The 12,478-nt window shown below is 50.3% G+C and overlaps 17 non-coding genes across 17 annotated transcripts; all 17 read left to right on the forward strand.

Annotated features, from left to right (window-relative positions):
* The first annotated feature begins 393 nt into the window (after positions 1-393).
* Positions 394-557, forward strand: LOC131959446 (U1 spliceosomal RNA). Its single transcript, XR_009389464.1, has one exon. It is a non-coding gene; the product is annotated as a U1 spliceosomal RNA (small nuclear RNA).
* A 612-nt stretch (positions 558-1,169) lies between these two features.
* On the forward strand, positions 1,170-1,360 carry LOC131960341 (U2 spliceosomal RNA). The gene has a single exon (XR_009389646.1). It is a non-coding gene; the product is annotated as a U2 spliceosomal RNA (small nuclear RNA).
* Positions 1,361-1,870: 510 nt separating this feature from the next.
* Positions 1,871-2,034, forward strand: LOC131959453 (U1 spliceosomal RNA). The gene has a single exon (XR_009389465.1). It is a non-coding gene; the product is annotated as a U1 spliceosomal RNA (small nuclear RNA).
* A 612-nt stretch (positions 2,035-2,646) lies between these two features.
* LOC131960501 (U2 spliceosomal RNA) lies at positions 2,647-2,837 on the forward strand. The gene has a single exon (XR_009389689.1). It is a non-coding gene; the product is annotated as a U2 spliceosomal RNA (small nuclear RNA).
* A 510-nt stretch (positions 2,838-3,347) lies between these two features.
* On the forward strand, positions 3,348-3,511 carry LOC131959460 (U1 spliceosomal RNA). Its single transcript, XR_009389466.1, has one exon. It is a non-coding gene; the product is annotated as a U1 spliceosomal RNA (small nuclear RNA).
* A 612-nt stretch (positions 3,512-4,123) lies between these two features.
* Positions 4,124-4,314, forward strand: LOC131960718 (U2 spliceosomal RNA). The gene has a single exon (XR_009389736.1). It is a non-coding gene; the product is annotated as a U2 spliceosomal RNA (small nuclear RNA).
* A 510-nt stretch (positions 4,315-4,824) lies between these two features.
* LOC131959790 (U1 spliceosomal RNA) lies at positions 4,825-4,988 on the forward strand. Its single transcript, XR_009389533.1, has one exon. It is a non-coding gene; the product is annotated as a U1 spliceosomal RNA (small nuclear RNA).
* A 612-nt stretch (positions 4,989-5,600) lies between these two features.
* Positions 5,601-5,791, forward strand: LOC131960350 (U2 spliceosomal RNA). The gene has a single exon (XR_009389647.1). It is a non-coding gene; the product is annotated as a U2 spliceosomal RNA (small nuclear RNA).
* Positions 5,792-6,301: 510 nt separating this feature from the next.
* LOC131959467 (U1 spliceosomal RNA) lies at positions 6,302-6,465 on the forward strand. Its single transcript, XR_009389467.1, has one exon. It is a non-coding gene; the product is annotated as a U1 spliceosomal RNA (small nuclear RNA).
* A 612-nt stretch (positions 6,466-7,077) lies between these two features.
* On the forward strand, positions 7,078-7,268 carry LOC131960356 (U2 spliceosomal RNA). Its single transcript, XR_009389649.1, has one exon. It is a non-coding gene; the product is annotated as a U2 spliceosomal RNA (small nuclear RNA).
* Positions 7,269-7,778: 510 nt separating this feature from the next.
* LOC131959480 (U1 spliceosomal RNA) lies at positions 7,779-7,942 on the forward strand. Its single transcript, XR_009389471.1, has one exon. It is a non-coding gene; the product is annotated as a U1 spliceosomal RNA (small nuclear RNA).
* A 612-nt stretch (positions 7,943-8,554) lies between these two features.
* On the forward strand, positions 8,555-8,745 carry LOC131960368 (U2 spliceosomal RNA). Its single transcript, XR_009389652.1, has one exon. It is a non-coding gene; the product is annotated as a U2 spliceosomal RNA (small nuclear RNA).
* A 510-nt stretch (positions 8,746-9,255) lies between these two features.
* On the forward strand, positions 9,256-9,419 carry LOC131959486 (U1 spliceosomal RNA). Its single transcript, XR_009389472.1, has one exon. It is a non-coding gene; the product is annotated as a U1 spliceosomal RNA (small nuclear RNA).
* Positions 9,420-10,031: 612 nt separating this feature from the next.
* LOC131960506 (U2 spliceosomal RNA) lies at positions 10,032-10,222 on the forward strand. Its single transcript, XR_009389691.1, has one exon. It is a non-coding gene; the product is annotated as a U2 spliceosomal RNA (small nuclear RNA).
* Positions 10,223-10,732: 510 nt separating this feature from the next.
* LOC131959493 (U1 spliceosomal RNA) lies at positions 10,733-10,896 on the forward strand. Its single transcript, XR_009389473.1, has one exon. It is a non-coding gene; the product is annotated as a U1 spliceosomal RNA (small nuclear RNA).
* Positions 10,897-11,508: 612 nt separating this feature from the next.
* On the forward strand, positions 11,509-11,699 carry LOC131960417 (U2 spliceosomal RNA). The gene has a single exon (XR_009389669.1). It is a non-coding gene; the product is annotated as a U2 spliceosomal RNA (small nuclear RNA).
* A 510-nt stretch (positions 11,700-12,209) lies between these two features.
* LOC131959498 (U1 spliceosomal RNA) lies at positions 12,210-12,373 on the forward strand. The gene has a single exon (XR_009389474.1). It is a non-coding gene; the product is annotated as a U1 spliceosomal RNA (small nuclear RNA).
* Positions 12,374-12,478: the final 105 nt, after the last annotated feature.

Here is a 12,478-nt window from a genome sequence, read left to right on the forward strand (position 1 = left end):
CCCCTGGGCTATGCCAGGGCAAATGTAATAGTTTGCCAACGTGACGCTCCGTGTTGGATTTGGATACGGGGACAATGAGCAGGCCTGTCCCAGCCGATGATGTGGACTCACAATATGTGTACACTTGTTAATGCTCCAATTTCATAGTGACATTCAGTGGGCGTGAACCTTTCTGCAGTGTCCATGACTCTCATTTTAAGAGCAGGAGGCAGCAAAAGGGAGACACGTGAAATGCATGCCTGTGCCCATAACATGAATCAAACAGGTCACTGTTTCCCAGTCTGCTTTCCACTGACCCGACATGTCAGGAGGAAGACAAACACATGCCTTCAGCACCATCAGTCAGCGTGGCGTGTCTGCTACAGGGCAGCCGATCTCTGAGCTGTGCAACTCATACTTACCTGGCAGGGGAGACACCATGATCACGAAGGTGGTTCACCCAGGGCGAGGCTCAGCCATTGCACTCCGGCCGAGCTGACCTCTGCGAATTCCCCAAATGTGGGAATCTCGACTGCATAATTTCTGGTAGTGGGGGACTGCGTTCGCGCTCTCCCCTGACATATACTGTGAAAATTAAAACAAGAGGCAACCCTCAAGTCATTCACGGGGGCTGTAAGCATTTTAGGCTGCTTGAAACGAAGCAGAGCTTACACGGTGATGCCGAGCATCAGTAAGCAGTGGTAGTACAGTACAATGGGCATATGTACGTTCAAGTGCCTGGAAATTGAAGCCCACTTCCGGATTGCTACCTTTGCGTTGAGCAACATATGCGCTAGTACAAGCGCAGGAAAGCACACAGGCCTGTTGGTAAATCTTTGTCATCTTTGGTAAAACATGCGGTATTGGCTTTGCTGCTGAAATGTGCATCAGCTGCACTTTGGTGGCATGTCCACCAGGGGCTGTCAGTGCTTGATTTGCTTTCAAAAACACTGACACTGCGTCACGAACTCTAGCAACAAGCAGAGTCCCTTTTCACCCAGAGAGAGCCACAATTTGCACATTTGCTTCTCTAAGAGAACATACTTTGGAGCGATTCTGAGAGGTTTTCCTCCACTGTCGTTGGTGGTACTCTTACTCGCGCTTCCCGAAACTGCTACTTGGGTTTTGAGAACCGGCATCGAGAGTGAGTGTGCAGCCAATCCGCCCTTCACCTCCGACCCTTTGACGGCATCGCTTCTCGGCCTTTTGGCTAAGATCAAGTGTAGTATCTGTTCTTATCAGTTTAATATCTGATACGTCCCCTACCCGGGGACCATATATTAAATTGATTTTTGGAACTGGGAGATGGAATAGGGGCTTGCTCCGTCCACTCCACGCATCGACCTGGTATTGCAGTACTTCCGGGAACGGTGCACCCCTCCTCTCTATGTGAAATGTAAAGCACGTTCGTTCCTCTGCCTGCTCTCTCAGCTTGCGGAACTCTGCCTTCCTGTGTGGCTGATGCTGTTAGCCTGAGTATTGCCCAACCTTCTTTCTGCCCCTGGGCTATGCCAGGGCAAATGTAATAGTTTGCCAACGTGACGCTCCGTGTTGGATTTGGATACGGGGACAATGAGCAGGCCTGTCCCAGCCGATGATGTGGACTCACAATATGTGTACACTTGTTAATGCTCCAATTTCATAGTGACATTCAGTGGGCGTGAACCTTTCTGCAGTGTCCATGACTCTCATTTTAAGAGCAGGAGGCAGCAAAAGGGAGACACGTGAAATGCATGCCTGTTCCCATAACATGAATCAAACAGGTCACTGTTTCCCAGTCTGCTTTCCACTGACCCGACATGTCAGGAGGAAGACAAACACATGCCTTCAGCACCATCAGTCAGCGTGGCGTGTCTGCTACAGGGCAGCCGATCTCTGAGCTGTGCAACTCATACTTACCTGGCAGGGGAGACACCATGATCACGAAGGTGGTTCACCCAGGGCGAGGCTCAGCCATTGCACTCCGGCCGAGCTGACCTCTGCGAATTCCCCAAATGTGGGAATCTCGACTGCATAATTTCTGGTAGTGGGGGACTGCGTTCGCGCTCTCCCCTGACATATACTGTGAAAATTAAAACAAGAGGCAACCCTCAAGTCATTCACGGGGGCTGTAAGCATTTTAGGCTGCTTGAAACGAAGCAGAGCTTACACGGTGATGCCGAGCATCAGTAAGCAGTGGTAGTACAGTACAATGGGCATATGTACGTTCAAGTGCCTGGAAATTGAAGCCCACTTCCGGATTGCTACCTTTGCGTTGAGCAACATATGCGCTAATACAAGCGCAGGAAAGCACACAGGCCTGTTGGTAAATCTTTGTCATCTTTGGTAAAACATGCGGTATTGGCTTTGCTGCTGAAATGTGCATCAGCTGCACTTTGGTGGCATGTCCACCAGGGGCTGTCAGTGCTTGATTTGCTTTCAAAAACACTGACACTGCGTCACGAACTCTAGCAACAAGCAGAGTCCCTTTTCACCCAGAGAGAGCCACAATTTGCACATTTGCTTCTCTAAGAGAACATACTTTGGAGCGATTCTGAGAGGTTTTCCTCCACTGTCGTTGGTGGTACTCTTACTCGCGCTTCCCGAAACTGCTACTTGGGTTTTGAGAACCGGCATTGAGAGTGAGTGTGCAGCCAATCCGCCCTTCACCTCCGACCCTTTGACGGCATCGCTTCTCGGCCTTTTGGCTAAGATCAAGTGTAGTATCTGTTCTTATCAGTTTAATATCTGATACGTCCCCTACCCGGGGACCATATATTAAATTGATTTTTGGACCTGGGAGATGGAATAGGGGCTTGCTCCGTCCACTCCACGCATCGACCTGGTATTGCAGTACTTCCGGGAACGGTGCACCCCTCCTCTCTGTGTGAAATGTAAAGCACGTTCGTTCCTCTGCCTGCTCTCTCAGCTTGCGGAACTCTGCCTTCCTGTGTGGCTGATGCTGTTAGCCTGAGTATTGCCCAACCTTCTTTCTGCCCCTGGGCTATGCCAGGGCAAATGTAATAGTTTGCCAACGTGACGCTCCGTGTTGGATTTGGATACGGGGACAATGAGCAGGCCTGTCCCAGCCGATGATGTGGACTCACAATATGTGTACACTTGTTAATGCTCCAATTTCATAGTGACATTCAGTGGGCGTGAACCTTTCTGCAGTGTCCATGACTCTCATTTTAAGAGCAGGAGGCAGCAAAAGGGAGACACGTGAAATGCATGCCTGTGCCCATAACATGAATCAAACAGGTCACTGTTTCCCAGTCTGCTTTCCACTGACCCGACATGTCAGGAGGAAGACAAACACATGCCTTCAGCACCATCAGTCAGCGTGGCGTGTCTGCTACAGGGCAGCCGATCTCTGAGCTGTGCAACTCATACTTACCTGGCAGGGGAGACACCATGATCACGAAGGTGGTTCACCCAGGGCGAGGCTCAGCCATTGCACTCCGGCCGAGCTGACCTCTGCGAATTCCCCAAATGTGGGAATCTCGACTGCATAATTTCTGGTAGTGGGGGACTGCGTTCGCGCTCTCCCCTGACATATACTGTGAAAATTAAAACAAGAGGCAACCCTCAAGTCATTCACGGGGGCTGTAAGCATTTTAGGCTGCTTGAAACGAAGCAGAGCTTACACGGTGATGCCGAGCATCAGTAAGCAGTGGTAGTACAGTACAATGGGCATATGTACGTTCAAGTGCCTGGAAATTGAAGCCCACTTCCGGATTGCTACCTTTGCGTTGAGCAACATATGCGCTAATACAAGCGCAGGAAAGCACACAGGCCTGTTGGTAAATCTTTGTCATCTTTGGTAAAACATGCGGTATTGGCTTTGCTGCTGAAATGTGCATCAGCTGCACTTTGGTGGCATGTCCACCAGGGGCTGTCAGTGCTTGATTTGCTTTCAAAAACACTGACACTGCGTCACGAACTCTAGCAACAAGCAGAGTCCCTTTTCACCCAGAGAGAGCCACAATTTGCACATTTGCTTCTCTAAGAGAACATACTTTGGAGCGATTCTGAGAGGTTTTCCTCCACTGTCGTTGGTGGTACTCTTACTCGCGCTTCCCGAAACTGCTACTTGGGTTTTGAGAACCGGCATTGAGAGTGAGTGTGCAGCCAATCCGCCCTTCACCTCCGACCCTTTGACGGCATCGCTTCTCGGCCTTTTGGCTAAGATCAAGTGTAGTATCTGTTCTTATCAGTTTAATAACTGATACGTCCCCTACCCGGGGACCATATATTAAATTGATTTTTGGACCTGGGAGATGGAATAGGGGCTTGCTCCGTCCACTCCACGCATCGACCTGGTATTGCAGTACTTCCGGGAACGGTGCACCCCTCCTCTCTGTGTGAAATGTAAAGCACGTTCGTTCCTCTGCCTGCTCTCTCAGCTTGCGGAACTCTGCCTTCCTGTGTGGCTGATGCTGTTAGCCTGAGTATTGCCCAACCTTCTTTCTGCCCCTGGGCTATGCCAGGGCAAATGTAATAGTTTGCCAACGTGACGCTCCGTGTTGGATTTGGATACGGGGACAATGAGCAGGCCTGTCCCAGCCGATGATGTGGACTCACAATATGTGTACACTTGTTAATGCTCCAATTTCATAGTGACATTCAGTGGGCGTGAACCTTTCTGCAGTGTCCATGACTCTCATTTTAAGAGCAGGAGGCAGCAAAAGGGAGACACGTGAAATGCATGCCTGTGCCCATAACATGAATCAAACAGGTCACTGTTTCCCAGTCTGCTTTCCACTGACCCGACATGTCAGGAGGAAGACAAATACATGCCTTCAGCACCATCAGTCAGCGTGGCGTGTCTGCTACAGGGCAGCCGATCTCTGAGCTGTGCAACTCATACTTACCTGGCAGGGGAGACACCATGATCACGAAGGTGGTTCACCCAGGGCGAGGCTCAGCCATAGCACTCCGGCCGAGCTGACCTCTGCGAATTCCCCAAATGTGGGAATCTCGACTGCATAATTTCTGGTAGTGGGGGACTGCGTTCGCGCTCTCCCCTGACATATACTGTGAAAATTAAAACAAGAGGCAACCCTCAAGTCATTCACGGGGGCTGTAAGCATTTTAGGCTGCTTGAAACGAAGCAGAGCTTACACGGTGATGCCGAGCATCAGTAAGCAGTGGTAGTACAGTACAATGGGCATATGTACGTTCAAGTGCCTGGAAATTGAAGCCCACTTCCGGATTGCTACCTTTGCGTTGAGCAACATATGCGCTAATACAAGCGCAGGAAAGCACACAGGCCTGTTGGTAAATCTTTGTCATCTTTGGTAAAACATGCGGTATTGGCTTTGCTGCTGAAATGTGCATCAGCTGCACTTTGGTGGCATGTCCACCAGGGGCTGTCAGTGCTTGATTTGCTTTCAAAAACACTGACACTGCGTCACGAACTCTAGCAACAAGCAGAGTCCCTTTTCACCCAGAGAGAGCCACAATTTGCACATTTGCTTCTCTAAGAGAACATGCTTTGGAGCGATTCTGAGAGGTTTTCCTCCACTGTCGTTGGTGGTACTCTTACTCGCGCTTCCCGAAACTGCTACTTGGGTTTTGAGAACCGGCATCGAGAGTGAGTGTGCAGCCAATCCGCCCTTCACCTCCGACCCTTTGACGGCATCGCTTCTCGGCCTTTTGGCTAAGATCAAGTGTAGTATCTGTTCTTATCAGTTTAATATCTGATACGTCCCCTACCCGGGGACCATATATTAAATTGATTTTTGGAACTGGGAGATGGAATAGGGGCTTGCTCCGTCCACTCCACGCATCGACCTGGTATTGCAGTACTTCCGGGAACGGTGCACCCCTCCTCTCTATGTGAAATGTAAAGCACGTTCGTTCCTCTGCCTGCTCTCTCAGCTTGCGGAACTCTGCCTTCCTGTGTGGCTGATGCTGTTAGCCTGAGTATTGCCCAACCTTCTTTCTGCCCCTGGGCTATGCCAGGGCAAATGTAATAGTTTGCCAACGTGACGCTCCGTGTTGGATTTGGATACGGGGACAATGAGCAGGCCTGTCCCAGCCGATGATGTGGACTCACAATATGTGTACACTTGTTAATGCTCCAATTTCATAGTGACATTCAGTGGGCGTGAACCTTTCTGCAGTGTCCATGACTCTCATTTTAAGAGCAGGAGGCAGCAAAAGGGAGACACGTGAAATGCATGCCTGTGCCCATAACATGAATCAAACAGGTCACTGTTTCCCAGTCTGCTTTCCACTGACCCGACATGTCAGGAGGAAGACAAACACATGCCTTCAGCACCATCAGTCAGCGTGGCGTGTCTGCTACAGGGCAGCCGATCTCTGAGCTGTGCAACTCATACTTACCTGGCAGGGGAGACACCATGATCACGAAGGTGGTTCACCCAGGGCGAGGCTCAGCCATTGCACTCCGGCCGAGCTGACCTCTGCGAATTCCCCAAATGTGGGAATCTCGACTGCATAATTTCTGGTAGTGGGGGACTGCGTTCGCGCTCTCCCCTGACATATACTGTGAAAATTAAAACAAGAGGCAACCCTCAAGTCATTCACGGGGGCTGTAAGCATTTTAGGCTGCTTGAAACGAAGCAGAGCTTACACGGTGATGCCGAGCATCAGTAAGCAGTGGTAGTACAGTACAATGGGCATATGTACGTTCAAGTGCCTGGAAATTGAAGCCCACTTCCGGATTGCTACCTTTGCGTTGAGCAACATATGCGCTAGTACAAGCGCAGGAAAGCACACAGGCCTGTTGGTAAATCTTTGTCATCTTTGGTAAAACATGCGGTATTGGCTTTGCTGCTGAAATGTGCATCAGCTGCACTTTGGTGGCATGTCCACCAGGGGCTGTCAGTGCTTGATTTGCTTTCAAAAACACTGACACTGCGTCACGAACTCTAGCAACAAGCAGAGTCCCTTTTCACCCAGAGAGAGCCACAATTTGCACATTTGCTTCTCTAAGAGAACATACTTTGGAGCGATTCTGAGAGGTTTTCCTCCACTGTCGTTGGTGGTACTCTTACTCGCGCTTCCCGAAACTGCTACTTGGGTTTTGAGAACCGGCATCGAGAGTGAGTGTGCAGCCAATCCGCCCTTCACCTCCGACCCTTTGACGGCATCGCTTCTCGGCCTTTTGGCTAAGATCAAGTGTAGTATCTGTTCTTATCAGTTTAATATCTGATACGTCCCCTACCCGGGGACCATATATTAAATTGATTTTTGGAACTGGGAGATGGAATAGGGGCTTGCTCCGTCCACTCCACGCATCGACCTGGTATTGCAGTACTTCCGGGAACGGTGCACCCCTCCTCTCTATGTGAAATGTAAAGCACGTTCGTTCCTCTGCCTGCTCTCTCAGCTTGCGGAACTCTGCCTTCCTGTGTGGCTGATGCTGTTAGCCTTAGTATTGCCCAACCTTCTTTCTGCCCCTGGGCTATGCCAGGGCAAATGTAATAGTTTGCCAACGTGACGCTCCGTGTTGGATTTGGATACGGGGACAATGAGCAGGCCTGTCCCAGCCGATGATGTGGACTCACAATATGTGTACACTTGTTAATGCTCCAATTTCATAGTGACATTCAGTGGGCGTGAACCTTTCTGCAGTGTCCATGACTCTCATTTTAAGAGCAGGAGGCAGCAAAAGGGAGACACGTGAAATGCATGCCTGTGCCCATAACATGAATCAAACAGGTCACTGTTTCCCAGTCTGCTTTCCACTGACCCGACATGTCAGGAGGAAGACAAACACATGCCTTCAGCACCATCAGTCAGCGTGGCGTGTCTGCTACAGGGCAGCCGATCTCTGAGCTGTGCAACTCATACTTACCTGGCAGGGGAGACACCATGATCACGAAGGTGGTTCACCCAGGGCGAGGCTCAGCCATTGCACTCCGGCCGAGCTGACCTCTGCGAATTCCCCAAATGTGGGAATCTCGACTGCATAATTTCTGGTAGTGGGGGACTGCGTTCGCGCTCTCCCCTGACATATACTGTGAAAATTAAAACAAGAGGCAACCCTCAAGTCATTCACGGGGGCTGTAAGCATTTTAGGCTGCTTGAAACGAAGCAGAGCTTACACGGTGATGCCGAGCATCAGTAAGCAGTGGTAGTACAGTACAATGGGCATATGTACGTTCAAGTGCCTGGAAATTGAAGCCCACTTCCGGATTGCTACCTTTGCGTTGAGCAACATATGCGCTAATACAAGCGCAGGAAAGCACACAGGCCTGTTGGTAAATCTTTGTCATCTTTGGTAAAACATGCGGTATTGGCTTTGCTGCTGAAATGTGCATCAGCTGCACTTTGGTGGCATGTCCACCAGGGGCTGTCAGTGCTTGATTTGCTTTCAAAAACACTGACACTGCGTCACGAACTCTAGCAACAAGCAGAGTCCCTTTTCACCCAGAGAGAGCCACAATTTGCACATTTGCTTCTCTAAGAGAACATGCTTTGGAGCGATTCTGAGAGGTTTTCCTCCACTGTCGTTGGTGGTACTCTTACTCGCGCTTCCCGAAACTGCTACTTGGGTTTTGAGAACCGGCATCGAGAGTGAGTGTGCAGCCAATCCGCCCTTCACCTCCGACCCTTTGACGGCATCGCTTCTCGGCCTTTTGGCTAAGATCAAGTGTAGTATCTGTTCTTATCAGTTTAATATCTGATACGTCCCCTACCCGGGGACCATATATTAAATTGATTTTTGGAACTGGGAGATGGAATAGGGGCTTGCTCCGTCCACTCCACGCATCGACCTGGTATTGCAGTACTTCCGGGAACGGTGCACCCCTCCTCTCTATGTGAAATGTAAAGCACGTTCGTTCCTCTGCCTGCTCTCTCAGCTTGCGGAACTCTGCCTTCCTGTGTGGCTGATGCTGTTAGCCTGAGTATTGCCCAACCTTCTTTCTGCCCCTGGGCTATGCCAGGGCAAATGTAATAGTTTGCCAACGTGACGCTCCGTGTTGGATTTGGATACGGGGACAATGAGCAGGCCTGTCCCAGCCGATGATGTGGACTCACAATATGTGTACACTTGTTAATGCTCCAATTTCATAGTGACATTCAGTGGGCGTGAACCTTTCTGCAGTGTCCATGACTCTCATTTTAAGAGCAGGAGGCAGCAAAAGGGAGACACGTGAAATGCATGCCTGTGCCCATAACATGAATCAAACAGGTCACTGTTTCCCAGTCTGCTTTCCACTGACCCGACATGTCAGGAGGAAGACAAACACATGCCTTCAGCACCATCAGTCAGCGTGGCGTGTCTGCTACAGGGCAGCCGATCTCTGAGCTGTGCAACTCATACTTACCTGGCAGGGGAGACACCATGATCACGAAGGTGGTTCACCCAGGGCGAGGCTCAGCCATTGCACTCCGGCCGAGCTGACCTCTGCGAATTCCCCAAATGTGGGAATCTCGACTGCATAATTTCTGGTAGTGGGGGACTGCGTTCGCGCTCTCCCCTGACATATACTGTGAAAATTAAAACAAGAGGCAACCCTCAAGTCATTCACGGGGGCTGTAAGCATTTTAGGCTGCTTGAAACGAAGCAGAGCTTACACGGTGATGCCGAGCATCAGTAAGCAGTGGTAGTACAGTACAATGGGCATATGTACGTTCAAGTGCCTGGAAATTGAAGCCCACTTCCGGATTGCTACCTTTGCGTTGAGCAACATATGCGCTAATACAAGCGCAGGAAAGCACACAGGCCTGTTGGTAAATCTTTGTCATCTTTGGTAAAACATGCGGTATTGGCTTTGCTGCTGAAATGTGCATCAGCTGCACTTTGGTGGCATGTCCACCAGGGGCTGTCAGTGCTTGATTTGCTTTCAAAAACACTGACACTGCGTCACGAACTCTAGCAACAAGCAGAGTCCCTTTTCACCCAGAGAGAGCCACAATTTGCACATTTGCTTCTCTAAGAGAACATACTTTGGAGCGATTCTGAGAGGTTTTCCTCCACTGTCGTTGGTGGTACTCTTACTCGCGCTTCCCGAAACTGCTACTTGGGTTTTGAGAACCGGCATTGAGAGTGAGTGTGCAGCCAATCCGCCCTTCACCTCCGACCCTTTGACGGCATCGCTTCTCGGCCTTTTGGCTAAGATCAAGTGTAGTATCTGTTCTTATCAGTTTAATATCTGATACGTCCCCTACCCGGGGACCATATATTAAATTGATTTTTGGACCTGGGAGATGGAATAGGGGCTTGCTCCGTCCACTCCACGCATCGACCTGGTATTGCAGTACTTCCGGGAACGGTGCACCCCTCCTCTCTGTGTGAAATGTAAAGCACGTTCGTTCCTCTGCCTGCTCTCTCAGCTTGCGGAACTCTGCCTTCCTGTGTGGCTGATGCTGTTAGCCTGAGTATTGCCCAACCTTCTTTCTGCCCCTGGGCTATGCCAGGGCAAATGTAATAGTTTGCCAACGTGACGCTCCGTGTTGGATTTGGATACGGGGACAATGAGCAGGCCTGTCCCAGCCGATGATGTGGACTCACAATATGTGTACACTTGTTAATGCTCCAATTTCATAGTGACATTCAGTGGGCGTGAACCTTTCTGCAGTGTCCATGTCTCTCATTTTAAGAGCAGGAGGCAGCAAAAGGGAGACACGTGAAATGCATGCCTGTGCCCATAACATGAATCAAACAGGTCACTGTTTCCCAGTCTGCTTTCCACTGACCCGACATGTCAGGAGGAAGACAAATACATGCCTTCAGCACCATCAGTCAGCGTGGCGTGTCTGCTACAGGGCAGCCGATCTCTGAGCTGTGCAACTCATACTTACCTGGCAGGGGAGACACCATGATCACGAAGGTGGTTCACCCAGGGCGAGGCTCAGCCATTGCACTCCGGCCGAGCTGACCTCTGCGAATTCCCCAAATGTGGGAATCTCGACTGCATAATTTCTGGTAGTGGGGGACTGCGTTCGCGCTCTCCCCTGACATATACTGTGAAAATTAAAATAAGAGGCAACCCTCAAGTCATTCACGGGGGCTGTAAGCATTTTAGGCTGCTTGAAACGAAGCAGAGCTTACACGGTGATGCCGAGCATCAGTAAGCAGTGGTAGTACAGTACAATGGGCATATGTACGTTCAAGTGCCTGGAAATTGAAGCCCACTTCCGGATTGCTACCTTTGCGTTGAGCAACATATGCGCTAATACAAGCGCAGGAAAGCACACAGGCCTGTTGGTAAATCTTTGTCATCTTTGGTAAAACATGCGGTATTGGCTTTGCTGCTGAAATGTGCATCAGCTGCACTTTGGTGGCATGTCCACCAGGGGCTGTCAGTGCTTGATTTGCTTTCAAAAACACTGACACTGCGTCACGAACTCTAGCAACAAGCAGAGTCCCTTTTCACCCAGAGAGAGCCACAATTTGCACATTTGCTTCTCTAAGAGAACATACTTTGGAGCGATTCTGAGAGGTTTTCCTCCACTGTCGTTGGTGGTACTCTTACTCGCGCTTCCCGAAACTGCTACTTGGGTTTTGAGAACCGGCATTGAGAGTGAGTGTGCAGCCAATCCGCCCTTCACCTCCGACCCTTTGACGGCATCGCTTCTCGGCCTTTTGGCTAAGATCAAGTGTAGTATCTGTTCTTATCAGTTTAATATCTGATATGTCCCCTACCCGGGGACCATATATTAAATTGATTTTTGGACCTGGGAGATGGAATAGGGGCTTGCTCCGTCCACTCCACGCATCGACCTGGTATTGCAGTACTTCCGGGAACGGTGCACCCCTCCTCTCTGTGTGAAATGTAAAGCACGTTCGTTCCTCTGCCTGCTCTCTCAGCTTGCGGAACTCTGCCTTCCTGTGTGGCTGATGCTGTTAGCCTGAGTATTGCCCAACCTTCTTTCTGCCCCTGGGCTATGCCAGGGCAAATGTAATAGTTTGCCAACGTGACGCTCCGTGTTGGATTTGGATACGGGGACAATGAGCAGGCCTGTCCCAGCCGATGATGTGGACTCACAATATGTGTACACTTGTTAATGCTCCAATTTCATAGTGACATTCAGTGGGCGTGAACCTTTCTGCAGTGTCCATGACTCTCATTTTAAGAGCAGGAGGCAGCAAAAGGGAGACACGTGAAATGCATGCCTGTGCCCATAACATGAATCAAACAGGTCACTGTTTCCCAGTCTGCTTTCCACTGACCCGACATGTCAGGAGGAAGACAAACACATGCCTTCAGCACCATCAGTCAGCGTGGCGTGTCTGCTACAGGGCAGCCGATCTCTGAGCTGTGCAACTCATACTTACCTGGCAGGGGAGACACCATGATCACGAAGGTGGTTCACCCAGGGCGAGGCTCAGCCATTGCACTCCGGCCGAGCTGACCTCTGCGAATTCCCCAAATGTGGGAATCTCGACTGCATAATTTCTGGTAGTGGGGGACTGCGTTCGCGCTCTCCCCTGACATATACTGTGAAAATTAAAACAAGAGGCAACCCTCAAGTCATTCACGGGGGCTGTAAGCATTTTAGGCTGCTTGAAACGAAGCAGAGCTTACACGGTGATGCC

This window comes from Centropristis striata, chromosome 2, assembly GCF_030273125.1.
Source record: "Centropristis striata isolate RG_2023a ecotype Rhode Island chromosome 2, C.striata_1.0, whole genome shotgun sequence".
In the NCBI taxonomy this organism is placed as follows: Eukaryota; Metazoa; Chordata; class Actinopteri; order Perciformes; family Serranidae; genus Centropristis; species Centropristis striata.